Source organism: Malurus melanocephalus, unplaced genomic scaffold (assembly GCF_030028575.1).
Source record: "Malurus melanocephalus ecotype Western Australia unplaced genomic scaffold, MMel_1.1 scaffold_74, whole genome shotgun sequence".
In the NCBI taxonomy this organism is placed as follows: Eukaryota; Metazoa; Chordata; class Aves; order Passeriformes; family Maluridae; genus Malurus; species Malurus melanocephalus.
Window position 1 is genome coordinate 626,226 of NW_026623306.1, and position 14,143 is coordinate 640,368.

Genomic DNA, 14,143 nt, shown 5'->3' on the forward strand with positions numbered 1-14,143 from the left:
AATAAATGCCTGGTTCTTTTTCTGCAGTTTCACCACGGTTGCTTGGATTTATAGTTTGTATTTCAAGGAGGTATTACAAGTGCTGGATTCAGGCGGTGAGTCCTCAGACTTGGGAACTCCTGGTGCCAGAAAGGTCAAATTCTGCTAGTTAACAAATGGCTGATTTTCAGCAGTCCATTGTTAAAGAAGTGGCACTGAAGTAAGGTTAGGAATTGCCCACTAAAAACCTATTAATTACACTTTAAAACTAGAACTGTTAACTGAGCTGAAATTTGTTAAATCAAAATTCAGTTTTAAAATAATCCCTCTAAGGTATCACTGGATGGGCTGAGAGAGAATTGAAGTGTTCCTTTATGCCAGAAAGTCACTTGCAGAGACGTGTGCACCTAAGGTTGTTAACATTAAACCAGTGTTTTCTGTAATGTTAAAAAGGTGATTCTCTTTTTTTTTTCTTTTCATCAGTCCATTCTCATTCTCCCTTTTAAATATGTACATGCAGTTATCTTGTTGGTGTGATACTGTTCTCACTGGGATTTTTTACAGTTCTGTCTAGTCTTCTGAAAACTAAAAGTAGGCTGCATGCCCTTGGACTAGTGACATTTTCTTTTGKGAGCTTGTTACCTAGGGTGATGGCACCTTTCATTGCCATGAAGTTATGTTAATGAACACCTCAATCTGTGCTAGGTCTGTCCTGCAGACTCTAGGATGTGTTTGTTCATCAGCAGTGAATACAGACAGTGGAGCAGCAGGTTATAAATTACCTTTTTTATTTTTCTGTTTGTTAATGCTGCAATTCTTCTCTCCTGATTTAAAAAAAAAAAAACAAAACCCGGTTGTTAATGTTTGGCAGGAATGAAATGAAGGTCTGTTGCACAGACTCATGTTTGGAGGAGGGAGAAGGAAGATTCTTAGAGTATGAAAGGAGGGCTACAAGCTTAAAATCCTGCCTGTGCATTGCCCTGCCCAGGCAGACTGGTGAAACWTTTTTTTTCTTTTTTTCCTTTGAGCTATTTATCCTTCTTTTCATGCATATCCCTCCTGTTGTTGCAGAGGGCAGGGATGTAGGGAGGGAAAGTGGAAAAGCGTAATTTTTTGCATTTACTTGGGACTTCTACAGTAGATGTAGGTGGGCATGGGAAGAGGTTGCTAATTCATCTTTCCTGACTGATCAATTTCCCATTTTCACCACTGGGGGAAAACAAAAAGTGTTTTAATTTTTGTTGTGTTTTCTGTGCAGGGTGTTACCTTGTGGTTGCTTCAGAGTATGGGTGACTTGAGTCATGGGAGTAAGTAGGAAGTATTCATGGGCACAATAGGGTTCATTTAACTGAGCAGGATGATCTGATGGATAATGTTGGATTTTTCAGAAGATGGCAGCAMTGAATTTTTTGGGTGGCTTTCTGTTGTTTGTTKGTTKTTTTTTTTKKKKTKKTKKTKKTTTKKTTKGKTTTTTTGTTYGTTGGTTTGGTTTGCTTTTGCCTTTTCCTCTTCCCTTGAGAAGACATTTTCAGGAGGAGTTAGGGAAAGTAAAATTTAAAGTAAAATTTTGGGTCAGAGTCTGATTTAAAATGTGTGGGATGACCTGGTCAGCAAGTGCTTTAATTTCCACTGGGGTGTTCTGGAGTGCTCACTGTGCTCTTAACTTGAAAGTCAGAGTGTATCTAAGTGGGCTGTGCTCCAGACAGGAGAGCTGCTGATCTTTCAAGGAGCGGTGTAAACCATCTCCCACCAACCCTGATTCTCTCAGGGAGATAAAAGACTGGGATAGCTGCATGTGGATGCGATATAACATGATAAAGCTAAGAAGTGGGAATGAGGGAAATACTCAGAATTTCCCAGTGAAAGGTTTTGGGAAGGAAACTGATGACAGCTTGATTTCAGACTGTCGTGCCGTGTGTCTCCTGTTCTCCAGCTCCAGAGTGCCATGTACCCAGTAATTCCCTCTGCAGTCTGGGTTCGATTACAGAATGTGCCTCCTGGTTTTGGTTTATCCACAGTTGAAAGCTGCAAATAGGGAGGGTAAAAGACACCCTCTAACAAGAGGAAAACCGATTTTTATAGTTGCCTGTAAGGTTTTTTTTTTCCTAGACGAGTCTTACTTTTTAATTCTTTTTTTCCCCAAAAGAATGAATCAAAATGATACACTGCTCTGCTAATAAAATGGGCAGCTTTGAAGTAATCACAATGGGGAAGAAGTATCCTGCTGTTGTAATGTCTCTGTGGTGCTACTCTACTGCTTCACAGTGTTTAAGTTATGATCCTGCAAAATGCTTCCGTGCCTGAGCAAGTCTTTTGGACTTTATGAACAGTCAAACAGAAACTTGAGGGGTGGTGGTGAGGATTATTTCTGGGAATTGGATCTTTTGGGTCTAGACTTTGCAGGATGGAGCTGTTGTTTTATTGCCGAAAATACCAGTATTTTGGAATTGMGCTTAGTGTTTTGTTCTGTTTGGGAGCTGTTTAAAATAAACGCCCAGTTTTCACCCAGTCAATCCTTCCTGGTATGGCTGGCTGTTGTAGGCACCAGGCTTCTCTTGGTCATTGATTTCCCTGTGTGTCACAAGGCAGAGTATTTGCATACAGACACTGCTTTTTAGAGGCATTTGGTGTAGAATAACTGCACCATAAGGTATGAAGTCCATTTTACAATGCTTTAGTGGGATTCTGTGGCTTTGGGTTCTGTATTGTTGAATTTCATGCCAYAGTATTCAAGTTTTGAAAGTAACACAGGGCAGAATACTATCTACAGGAAAGAAGCTTTTGGGAAGGCTTTAATGGTGACAAAAGAGTAATCTATAAGATGCGAAATATCTCAGTTTCTAAATGACATTGATTATGGTTGTTACCAGGAARCACTTCTCCTTTTCATTCTTTTCCAGTTTTGTTCAGTGTACCTAATTCATGACTCAGTAGAAATGACGAGATTTATCCTGTTAGCTGTGCCACTGGGAAATCATCCAAATGGCCCGGACCTTTGCAGTAACCACTTCAGATATTAACTTACAGTGGGCAAAACAATAAGCTGGTCGAGTTGCAGTGGTTGGATGTTTCCTTGTTGAGAGTATGTTTTATTCAGGCAAGGAGAAAATGGGGTGGATTTTTTTTTGTTTGTTGTTAACTGTAGCTGCTTTCAGCAAACATACAACCAACGTATTGAAATGTATTAATTTCCTTTGCCGTTGAGAAGGAGGGCTAAATCTTGCCATTTAATCCCCCTGTGACTATTTCCTTGGTTATCAGGACTGTCCTTGTGAAAGTAACAGCTTACACTGTTGTGATCTTAAGCAAAAGCATATGCTTTGGTTGAATGACTTATTAGGTGAATTGATTGGTCTTAGGCCTGATCCTGCCATTTTTTTTCTTGCACCTTATCTATGTTCACCTGAATTATCCCCCCTGGAGCAAGTGTGACTGCCTAGAGCTGATAAATACAATATGAGCTGATAAAGAGACAGGGAATGGGTTCACTGGTATGGTAATCTCTGAGCTTTCAGTTTTATATAGAGCTGTAGTAGTATTTTTTTCTTATTTTCACTCTAGTTTCCTTGCTTGCTGCACTTGAACTCCGGTACAAAAAGGGATTTAAAGATTGATTTGAACAGAATGTGCAGTTACAGAACTGCAAACTGTAAACTGTATTTTTATTTCATGGTCTTTTTTTTTGCCTAATTTTATTTTGTACGGGGAGAAAGGAGAAGAAACTGCAAATTGGAAAATGTGTTCATAAATTCATTTGGAATAAATTGTGACTGTCCTCTCCTCCATTAAGCTGGCTATAATGCTTACTTGTCTTGAATAGGCAAATAACTTTCAGTTACTTGCTGCTGAAGGAAGTTCTTCTAATGATTTGTGTTGCAAAATCAGAGCCGCTGAATTGAAGATGGGCCTTTCATGGCTTTAATTTAAAAGAGATTTAATTGTATCTAATCATTAAATCCAGTGTAATTTAGGAATTGTTAGTGGAGAATATTTAGCAAATACRAACCAGGAGATCTAATGATCAACCTGTCAAATAAAGGCGTTCAGTACTTGTAAAGTAAAAGCCAAAAAAACCTCCTTCTGTTTCATGAATAAACTATAGCTGTTGGMAAAGCTGAAAAGAATAAAGGTTTTATCTATCTCAATATTATGTATGTAGAATTACACAGAATAACAGATAATGTCAGATTACAGGAAATAAGTCTAATCATTGGAAGAAATTTGTGTTGAGTTTCGTATGAAGGAATAGAAGTTAAAAGTAAGAAATTACTTGTTCTATCTTTAAAATATTACAGTAATGGAGATCATTATTTACTAGGGTAAGTAAGAAGAAAAATATCCTTTCTTTTCTAGTAAGAAAAAAAATTAGAGTCTACATCTTGCAAGTGGTTAACTATGTACATTACTGTTCTTYAAGCAGTCTCATCAAGTAGAAACTTCTGGACAAGGATCATTCAAAATTATCATTTAGATATAACTGAATACATTATTAGTATTTCAGACTTCAACCCTGTATACACATAAACAGTTCATGAATGCTGAGGATTTTTAATGTATTTGAGTTTATGTTCTGGGAGTGCTTGAACATTCTTTTTAATGAATCTGCTAAATTTAAAGTGAGTATCTTCTAGGAGWTTGTACTACTTCATTACAATAAAGTGGTTTGTTTTGTGTTGAACAAGGACAAAATTTTACCSTAAATTGTTACTATCAGTAGGGGTCTCGCCACTAACTTTAGCTGAGTCGCTATTATAATCCTAATATTACAGAAGTTCTTTTTCCTGTGCACAAATAACAAGTTTCTATTAAATCCATCTGTAATCTAGGAAGTGGAATAACWTATGGACTATGAAGAGAAATCTATGGTATTACGAATGTAATTTCCATGCTCAATACCATAATCATCATTATTCTAGAAATTCTGTTGTTTAGTAATTTTTTTGCTGTTGAAGATGTTGATGGCAGGGTAATTGGAGAGGGAAAATAGATGTAAACCATTCCATTTTGCACTCCAGATTTCTATCATTGTATGTCAACAAGCTTGAACCAGCCGTGCAATCTAGTAATCATTTCACAGTGCCTGAAACGGCTTTTAATAGACTGGGGTTTGTTTGCTCTGTTTTTTCCTCAGCCACCCAACGTTGTTTCCCAGCACTCTGCTGTAACTCAGAATACAGGGTTCCAAAGCAAGGGCACTGCTCACTGACTATGGTACAGCGTAATCTTGCCCTACAAACATGCAAACAATAGCAAAAGTATGTGTTTGGGAATATGGCACAGCTGTTATCTTTTGCCGGGAGCAGGGAGCGTTACAATGACATAGAACGACCAGTTAAAACCACTCCGGCCGTTTTATTGCCTTTCAATGGGGCGTGTAAAGAAAAGCAAGGGCCGGTCCCTGCATTCAGATAACCATCAGCGCAGACTACCGCGGCACTACCTTTCTGCACAGGCTTTGAAGAATAGAGGCAAAGAGTTCCCCTTTTTCCTTCCCCTCCTATTACRTTTCTGGCACTCTGTATGTGAAATCTCTGTTGGAACCTGAACTTTCTGTTCTGAGAATCTGTGCTTCACTAGTTACCTGGAACAAGGACTTCTTTTTTTTTATTACAGTCATCAGCTTGACTATATGAAATAATTGTTAATGATTATTTGTAGACAGAGGACTGCTTGTAAAACAGATGAGACATTGCCAGAGCTGCAGTAGGAAATAGATCCAAATTCTGTTTTTTAGGTTATTTTAAGGTTTGGAGCATTACAAGATTGATCTCAYTCAGCTCAACTCAAAGTGCTTGAGCTCTTTTTGTTTAAAACAACTGTTTTGTTTCAACTCTAATAATTATGYCTGACTTTCCTGTCATGATGTTTGAATGTATATGTGATTATTTTACAGAATGAATTGGTAAGGAGCTCTGTGATTGCATCTATGGCATCTGATTTAATCTAAGATTAAATGAATGCAAAACAGTATAAACTACATTTAATTCTGGCATTTATGTGTGTGATAAGAGGGCTTTGTGAGAGCTATAGARTTGTTAGTTATTTTACAATGAGGGGAAAGCAAATACATTCTTACATGTTGTTTGCATATTAGCCAGAGGGAAAAATGACACTAAGGCGACATCATCAAATACAGTMAAACTAACTTTTTAATACAGATGTCCATTGTTGTTTTAAGTGCTTAGGGGGTTGGTGGTTTGGTTTATTTTGGAACTTGCTGAACTATATGAAGTGTGTCTCCAGGGGCCTGGTATTTTAATACCTTGTAGAAGGTTGTATAACAGTAGATGATGTATTTCGCCTGCCTTCCAGTGCTGTAAATAAATTACATGTGCTGGCTTGGGAGAACGTATGTGAGGTGTAAATCAAAGGCTAATATAAGAAGAAAAATACCAATTAATGATGTCTTGTAACAGGTTAGAGTTTCTTTATTCATTTATCTTTAATCGAGAGATATAAGAGCAGTAATATGTATAAAACTGTTAACATGAGGCACTTCCCAAGAAGGGGTAGAGTCTAGGATTATTGAAAATAAGTGCTGTGATTCACTGCTTTTTCACAATTTGCTATGGTTAAGTCACTTAAATACTGAAGTCAACAATCCCCTAGGCAAAGAAAGATAATATAATTTTAAGTGTATTGTTAAAATTGAAATTTGATAGCTTCCACTCTATAATCCTATCTAAGTCTTGGTTGTATTAAAAGGAAAATAGATACATGTGTCAGTTTTGGAGCATAATCTTTCTTTTGAGTTTAAAGAATGATAAATGTGCTWCAGACAAGCAACACAGCAGTTTATTAGTATGAATGTTTTGCTAAATACTACAAGCTTAACGCAATCCCCATTCCTTTATAATAAGTTTAAATATTAATTCTTTGGAATGCTAGATGCCTAAAGCTAGATAGAAATGCTGTGCAGTTTCAGATATCTAGGAGTGGGCTTGTGAAACAGGATATTTAACTGGGAGAGATGAGTAGCACATTTCAGAGTTATTAGGGCAGAACAACAATGCAAGASGATGACTTAAAAAAAAAGTTACAAAATTGTTTTCTGTGCATGAGGCTTAAATACCTWRRAGTTATTTATTTRAAACACARGSSTAGATTTCCTATCTATGTAGGTTCTAGATTGCATWTTTTGTTAYTATTTTGTTTAACTTCTTTTTAACTGCCTGCCCCTCTCTAARGCAGCTGGCTTTGATTTAACCTGAATCCTTCACTGGAGGGAGTGATCAGTCACGATGACTGCGAGTTGTGCTCTTTGATGGAACATCCCTGTAGTGGCTGAAGAGAGAGGASTAAATAGAACAGGCAGGGTGCTCAAGGAAAGCAACAGTTTGTATTCAGAAGGACTTCACTTTAAATCAGTGTTTACTGATCCTGATGTAAATCCTGTGTACCTCCTAACCCCCATCTGTGCTGGACAGAGAAGAGAGAGTTAAAGTGAGAACAGAGAAGAGAGGAAATTTCTGTTTTATTACCCAGTATTTTCTGGTAAAATCCCAGAAAGGGTTTAGCGTGAGGTTTCATAACTCCTGCTTTGCCCTGCTGCTCCTGCTGAAATTTTAGGGAGTTGACTTCAGGAGGAGGCCAGTATTGAATGCTTTTGAAAATTCCATCCATACTCCTTTGAGACACAGCAGAGAAGATCCAAGTGCTAACTTCTCWAGGGAGAGAAAAGTGTGCAAGCACTTGTAACCCAGGAGCTTGGATGCCAAGGTCAGCAYAGTGCATTCACCTTCAATTTTTTTCTGTTCAAAACCATGCATGGGCATCAAGCTGGTGTGATCAACTATTGAAAGTGAAACAGGCAAAAATGGTGAAGCATTGTGCCAGCAGCCAGCATGGCCAAGTATATAAAGATTTTGGATGAACAGAGCAAGGGTGTTTGAACACTGTTGTAGACTGTACCACTTGTATCATTTTGGGACAAATCTGTGTACTGGTCATGATGTTTCTCCAGTCAGAGCCCAGCAGAGTATGGTATAGAGAAGGACAAGCATGTTTTAGAACCAGAAACAGGGCAGTTGTTGGAGCACACCGTCAGGGCCAGCTTAATTTTCTCTGCTGAGAGACAGAGTTTGTTAGTTCAGGTGCAGTGTTGGGATGATGTGGCTGTTTTCTGTCTGAGAACTGATCTGGTGGTGGTGCAGGATGTGACATTGCAGCTYGTGTCTGTGTCAGCCCAGGGTGGCACTTGCTTGAGGGCACTTCACTCTGCCCAGTTTGAGCATAGTTTGGGTTTCTCTCTTGGCTACACAAGGGTGGTGGTGCTTGCCCTTGTTGGTATCTCCATGAGTGTGGATAGTGAAAAGTGCAAAATGCATCTTTATCATCTTTGCAACAGTAAGGCTTTTAATGGAGCATTTCAGTTGGACTCAACTGCTGCTTGGCATCTGGATTATGCTGTCAGCTGCAGAATTGTTGTAGAGGAGCAAATTTTCCCATTTATTTCAGCGCCTGATGTGCTGCAGTGAGGGAAAGGAGGGTATATTAAGGAAGCTGTGTTGGAAAGAGCCAAGTACCTGTTGGGAGGAAAATTCCCACCCCCACTCCCATATTTTTGGGTTGCTCTTGCCTCCCATCAGATGGCARAGTCTTAGGGTGTGTTGTTCTTGAGGCAAAAATCACCCAATGGACTCTGTCCCTGGCCTTGAGGTGCAAGTGGCTCCTACAAGGTCCCAAGATCCTCCTCAYTCTGGCAGAACAGATTTTGCACACTGCTGAGACTGTCTCCAGGACTTGAACAAGAAAAAGCAACACTAAATTCCTCCTTTCTGGATATCTGATTGTTGTAATGTTCAGTTTCCTTGAAGTTTTAAGAGCTGGTTTATGTTCAACTGAAACTGAAGTGGCCTGATCCCATTGTTTCTAACTCTGGTCCAAATCTGAATTGATGCCATTTTAAATCCAAGAGGGGATAAAAAAGAGGCAGACTTGAGTTCTGCAGGGCTAATGCATAAAAATTTGTCCTCTRAGTGTGGACTCAGTTCACTTGGCARAAGGAAAAGACATCTCACGTTTTWAAGCTGAACAGTTTGCTTCTTATTTTTCCTCTTGCCAACTCACCACAGATTGGCTTTTATTCCTTTTCTTTGAGTTCTTGAACTATTCAAGGTCTRCTGACTTGTCATGTTTTTGTGGGGATAAGCTACAGACAATATGTGGWTGGTTCTCCTTTCAGAACAAAGATTCTCATGTATTTCAGCATCTTTCTGATTGGAATGGATATACAGGAAATTTTAAGGGGTTATTTACCCTAGAGTCCGCTTGCTCTTTCTCTGCCTTTGAATTTGTGGTGACTTTTTCTTTCTACTCTCTTGGCCTCCTTACTCTGCCACTGTGCTGTTAGTTTATTTTTAAATATCTACATAAAGGGTTATAACTTACTTGAATTGTGGGCTAAATGAGTAGATGCATGGCAACTGGTGTAAATAACTTTTGGTCTGCTGAATGTGTAAATACTCAAAATCTGTCAGGGTGATTTGGCTGGCTTTTATTGGAATCATTATTCATATGRGATCTCCTTTCTCTTACTGCACCCYGTCAGAAGCTGTTAGGCAGAGATTGCTGGCATGARTACTCAGACTGCTCTATCAAAATGCACTTCTATACTTCTTGCTTTTACATTTGCCAGTTCCAAAGATACTTTYACAAKYKKAYAWGTTCTGTAAGATTAAGTCACAGAAMGTTAATATAAAGGGATYAAAACCTAGAAGGTGAGAGCAAACCACTGGGGTGATTAATTTAATAATCAGTAGTGTTTTGAACCTGAATGTATCATGGCACTGGCTCCAAGTGCAGCTCTTTGACAAGTTGGATAAAAACACTGGTGTGTTTACTGGAATTGCTGCTTCAGTGGTACCCAGGTTGAGTTTCTCAAAATGAGACTAACCTGCTTGGGGAACTTTGCTTGCTAAGGACTAGTTAATGCSAACAATAGACTTTTTATTAGCTGCTGGAGAAGTTGCTGGAAGACTTGAAAATTACGAGCAGTAAACATTAGAGGTGATAAAGAAGTTTTATGCGTGGCATACATGTTTCGGCCACAAGCAGTCACTCTGAAGGACAGGGAGGTAGTTTTGGAGCCTAGATAATAAAAGCCTTGAGAGAAAACTTGGTGAAAAATAGCCTCATACCCAGCTAGCATTTAGATAAAAATGAATTATGACTCTAACTACCACTAGAGAAAATAATCTGAGAGATTAAATACAGGTTCAGTGTGAAGGCTGCTGACTGCAGCATTTGCCAGATGAGGAACCTGATTCAGAATGTTATRTATGGGAACAAGCTTCTAAACATGGAATTGAGTGATCTGTAGATCAGTTACAATTGGTGTGCATGGTGCCTACACATCTGTCAGAGGCACTGGCCTTGTTCTGCAGGTAGAGAAGGAAATCTCCTGTTGCATCCTTTCTGAAGCTGGGTGTAACTGAATACYTTGTGAAAGGGACTTGATCTTCATCACCTTCTGTCTCTTCTAGATTGGTTTATTCTTCCACAGGGATTATGTGGGYTTGCCACTAGGAAAGATACTCTCTAGGACTATGCAAAACCTGTAACATACGGTGCCCAAGAAAACTGTGAGTTGTTTATCACTGGAGTGTTTTAAAATAGGCTGGATGGAAGTCCTACTGTGGAATGTAATTCTTCTGGGCCAGCTGTCTTTCCTGTGACATTTTTAAWTCCCAACTCAACTGCTTAGGCACTAGAGAGTTAGAAGAAGTCTCTCAAGCTGTAATAGTCCAGGCTTCTATCCTCTTTGACTTGCTGAACAAAGTTCACATCCCTCCTTGTCTAACATTGGTGTTTCTGACCACTCATTTGTTTGTCAAGAAAATACTGGAAAGGCATACAATAAAAACCAGRCTGAGTGAAGGGCTCGAAGAGCATCAGTTGGGAGAGCCAGTGGTGGGACAACTGGGCATGGAAAATGATTGATTTTATACACAGAACAGTTGTGAAATGTTCTGTGGTGTTCTGGGGACATGCCATTGCTAACAAATGATTGCCTGTTGGGGATAGAAGATGCCAGCCATTGTTCTGAAGAAGGAAATAGCCTTATTGATACTGAATTAGGCTCACATTGAATTATTATTCATTTGCAGTACATCCTGTTTTCCAAATACAAAAATTAACTGAAGGCCTGCAGCACTATTGCCCTTCAGCTGATGGTCATATCTACATCCTTATAGTSCAGGTGGAGTTTAGACTGTTTATATCTAGGGAAGACAGTGGCAGAAATAGGCATTAACGGAGCAGCTGAAGGAAGCTGTTCTGCTGTTTAAGAGTTCATCAAACTATTTCTTGTTTTATAACAAGCCTGAGAGTGAGGCTGGCAGAGGTAAGTGTGTTGGTAGATAAGACCTAACTTCTGGGATGCATTTTGAATTGTCACATTCAGTGTTGATGGCAGAAAAATAGTGGTATAGAAAACAATATTGTTGCCTTTTGAAAGAGATAGAAACTGGCTGATCTATAGAAATTGAGATGCACACCAGATCGAAATATTTTGTACAGTGACAGTGTTTTGTATACAGCTCTGAAAGCTTTAGTTTTGTTCTCAGCGTTATTGAATAGTCTCTGCTGAAATCCTAACAGAATGCAGAAAGCCATTACCAGCAAAGTTTGTTCCTTCAGATTAAGGGAATATTTTTACTTAATGAAAAAATCAGGAAGTGACTGGCATTTGACATGGATTTCTTGAGCAGTCATCAGGAACTGGACAACAGGTATTTTCTTGTGTCATTCATATGAAGCAGTACATTGGCATGGAGGATACAAACTGTTTTTAAAAGTGGAAGGCTGTATGTCCTGGAAAGCAGCAACATTGAAAATGGTTGGGATGTCACTAATTGGTATGAGATCCTATCGGTATGAGAAACATTTCTAATAGGGTATGAGGTGATATGATACATTATTAAAAAGCTTAGGGAAGTGATGTTATCCTTCTGTTAATTAGCATTCTAGTTGCAGGAAGATAGATTAATGCTCAGATCTTCTTAAACTGCTTTGAAAAATCAAAGTATTTGAAGGAAGAACTGAAAGATACTGACTCATGTGTGGTGCCCATTTACTAATGGAAGAGTACAGCAAATCTGGTCTGTACCAGAGATGCACTGGAGGAGAAAATAAATAATACTTGAAGATCCTTTTGAGTGCAGAATGGTATCTCGTGGCTGGAAACTGAGGAAGAATAGAAAAAAGACTGATGAGTTTGACTGCAAGGATAATTAAAACTAGCATAGCTGAGTAAAGGATGTGATAAACCTTCTGGTATTTGAAGTGTCTGAGCCAAGTTCGAATGTTCTCATAGCAGAAATTATTAATTTAAACCACAGTCAGTTGCATTCAGTGACAGAATCACTAGATGGACAAGCTCGACCACCCCAAGGGTTTCCACCTGCAGTCTGTAAAAGGTTGATTTCCAGRCCATCTCCTTCTTCCAGATGTGGTGCTGCTGTTCCTTCATGTGCCCTCTGCATTGTAGTCCATGGGCCTGGCATCCAGATGAGGCCAAATTTATGCCCTCATTCTGGGTTTCATGACAAAGAGTAGGGGATAGGCAGGGAAKGAGGAGCATTCCCACACCACAGTCACACAGCTGGGACCATATTTATAGCAAGAGAATCACTAGCAACTAATGTTTCCTCCAAAGACACCCTTTCTTTCCTCTTGTTATGTCTCTCCCTTCAGCAAACAGCGCCACTCCTCCTGGACTAGACAAGTCTGTTCAGAGATGCGTGATGGAACCTGCTGTCCCCCAGGGTGTGGGCTGAGACCAACTAAAACCCAGTGCTGGCTTTAAAACCKGGACATGTGGGGAAAGGATAAGGGTCGTGATAGTCTCTTACCAGGCACCGATGATTTTCAGCATTAATGTCTTCCCTTTCTTTGTTTTCTGAAATGAAAACAAAGGCTCAGCCTCCTTCCTAGCCCAGCAATAGTGACATACTAACACAGTTATTACAGCAAACATTTTGGCCCTCTCTGGTCATGATGTTTTCTTTCTGTGGGGAGACTGAAATACTAACTCACAAATAATGTCTTTAGAAGTCATATTAGTCACACATTTTTAAGACATTCCAAAATCATACCAACCTCCTTCTGAGCTTGTCTGTTGCTACCAATGATTCAAAGTTTTGAAAACTCTCCTTTAGTTTTGATTTACATTTTGGTCTTGGGCACTTGTTATTTCTGGCAAATGCCAGCTCAGTTTCATTAAAGAAAAATCTGTTTTACAGCCACGCGGCTCAGATCTRCTGCGCTTCTAATAATTGATGGCTGGTTTCCTTATTTCCTGCATTGTAGAAAAATAAGGACCTTGTTAGATCCAAACAAGCCTGCATAAAGTCACAGTGTGAAACATCAGGTTGGGGGTTAGCAGAGCAGCTGTGGGCAGGTTTTACAACTTTGGGCTACAGYTGATTGAGGCAGCCAAGGGAAACTGAGAGATACCCATGTGAGTGAAATTCAGTTAAGTTCTTTGGCTCCCTGGCCTGAGATTTATATTTCTGACACCTTCCCCTCTGTCAGTCCCGGGCCAGACACAAGTCTGTCTGTCTGTCTGTGTACCTACAGCTCCACACACCCCGTGGAGTGGCTGCTGTGCCTGTTCCTTGCCATGCCACTGCGGGATGCGTCTGTTCCCAGTGTTGGCCATCTTTCTCCAACAGCCCACAACAGTGTGAGTGCGTGCCCTGGGAGACAGCAGCTGCCATGTGGTGGAGATGAAAAATCAAGAGCAAACACTTTCTGAATTTCAGCAAGTGGGCAAATTAATTTCAATCTGAACTGTCATCACAAGGGCTGTTTATCGTTTCCTTTGGGTGGTATCTTTGATTTATATTTCTGAATGAGGCAAGTGATCGCCTTTYGGTTCTAAGTTCAGTTTCTATATAGATGTTCAGTTGCCGGATCGTAGCAGTTTTTTAGTTAATTTTAATGTAGRCAGATTTTTTGGRTTTGCTTGGGTTTTTTGTTTTGTGTTGTTTTAAGAACCAGGGAAATTCARTGTTAATTGAAAACAATCTCTGARTTTTAAGGAGGAGCTAATGTCTCTCAGGTATTCTGAGATACGCAGTAGCTGTCGGATGCCTCCTTGCCAGTCTGTAAGTCAGAAATAGAGACAGGATCCTGCTTCAGAGATTCATGGAGTTGAATG

General features: G+C 39.5%; 1 protein-coding gene across 1 annotated transcript in view; it reads left to right on the forward strand.

Annotated features, from left to right (window-relative positions):
• The window catches only part of GLIS1 (GLIS family zinc finger 1), a 174,553-nt gene that overhangs the window by 1,453 nt on the left and 158,957 nt on the right, over window positions 1–14,143 (forward strand). The window lies entirely within an intron of this gene.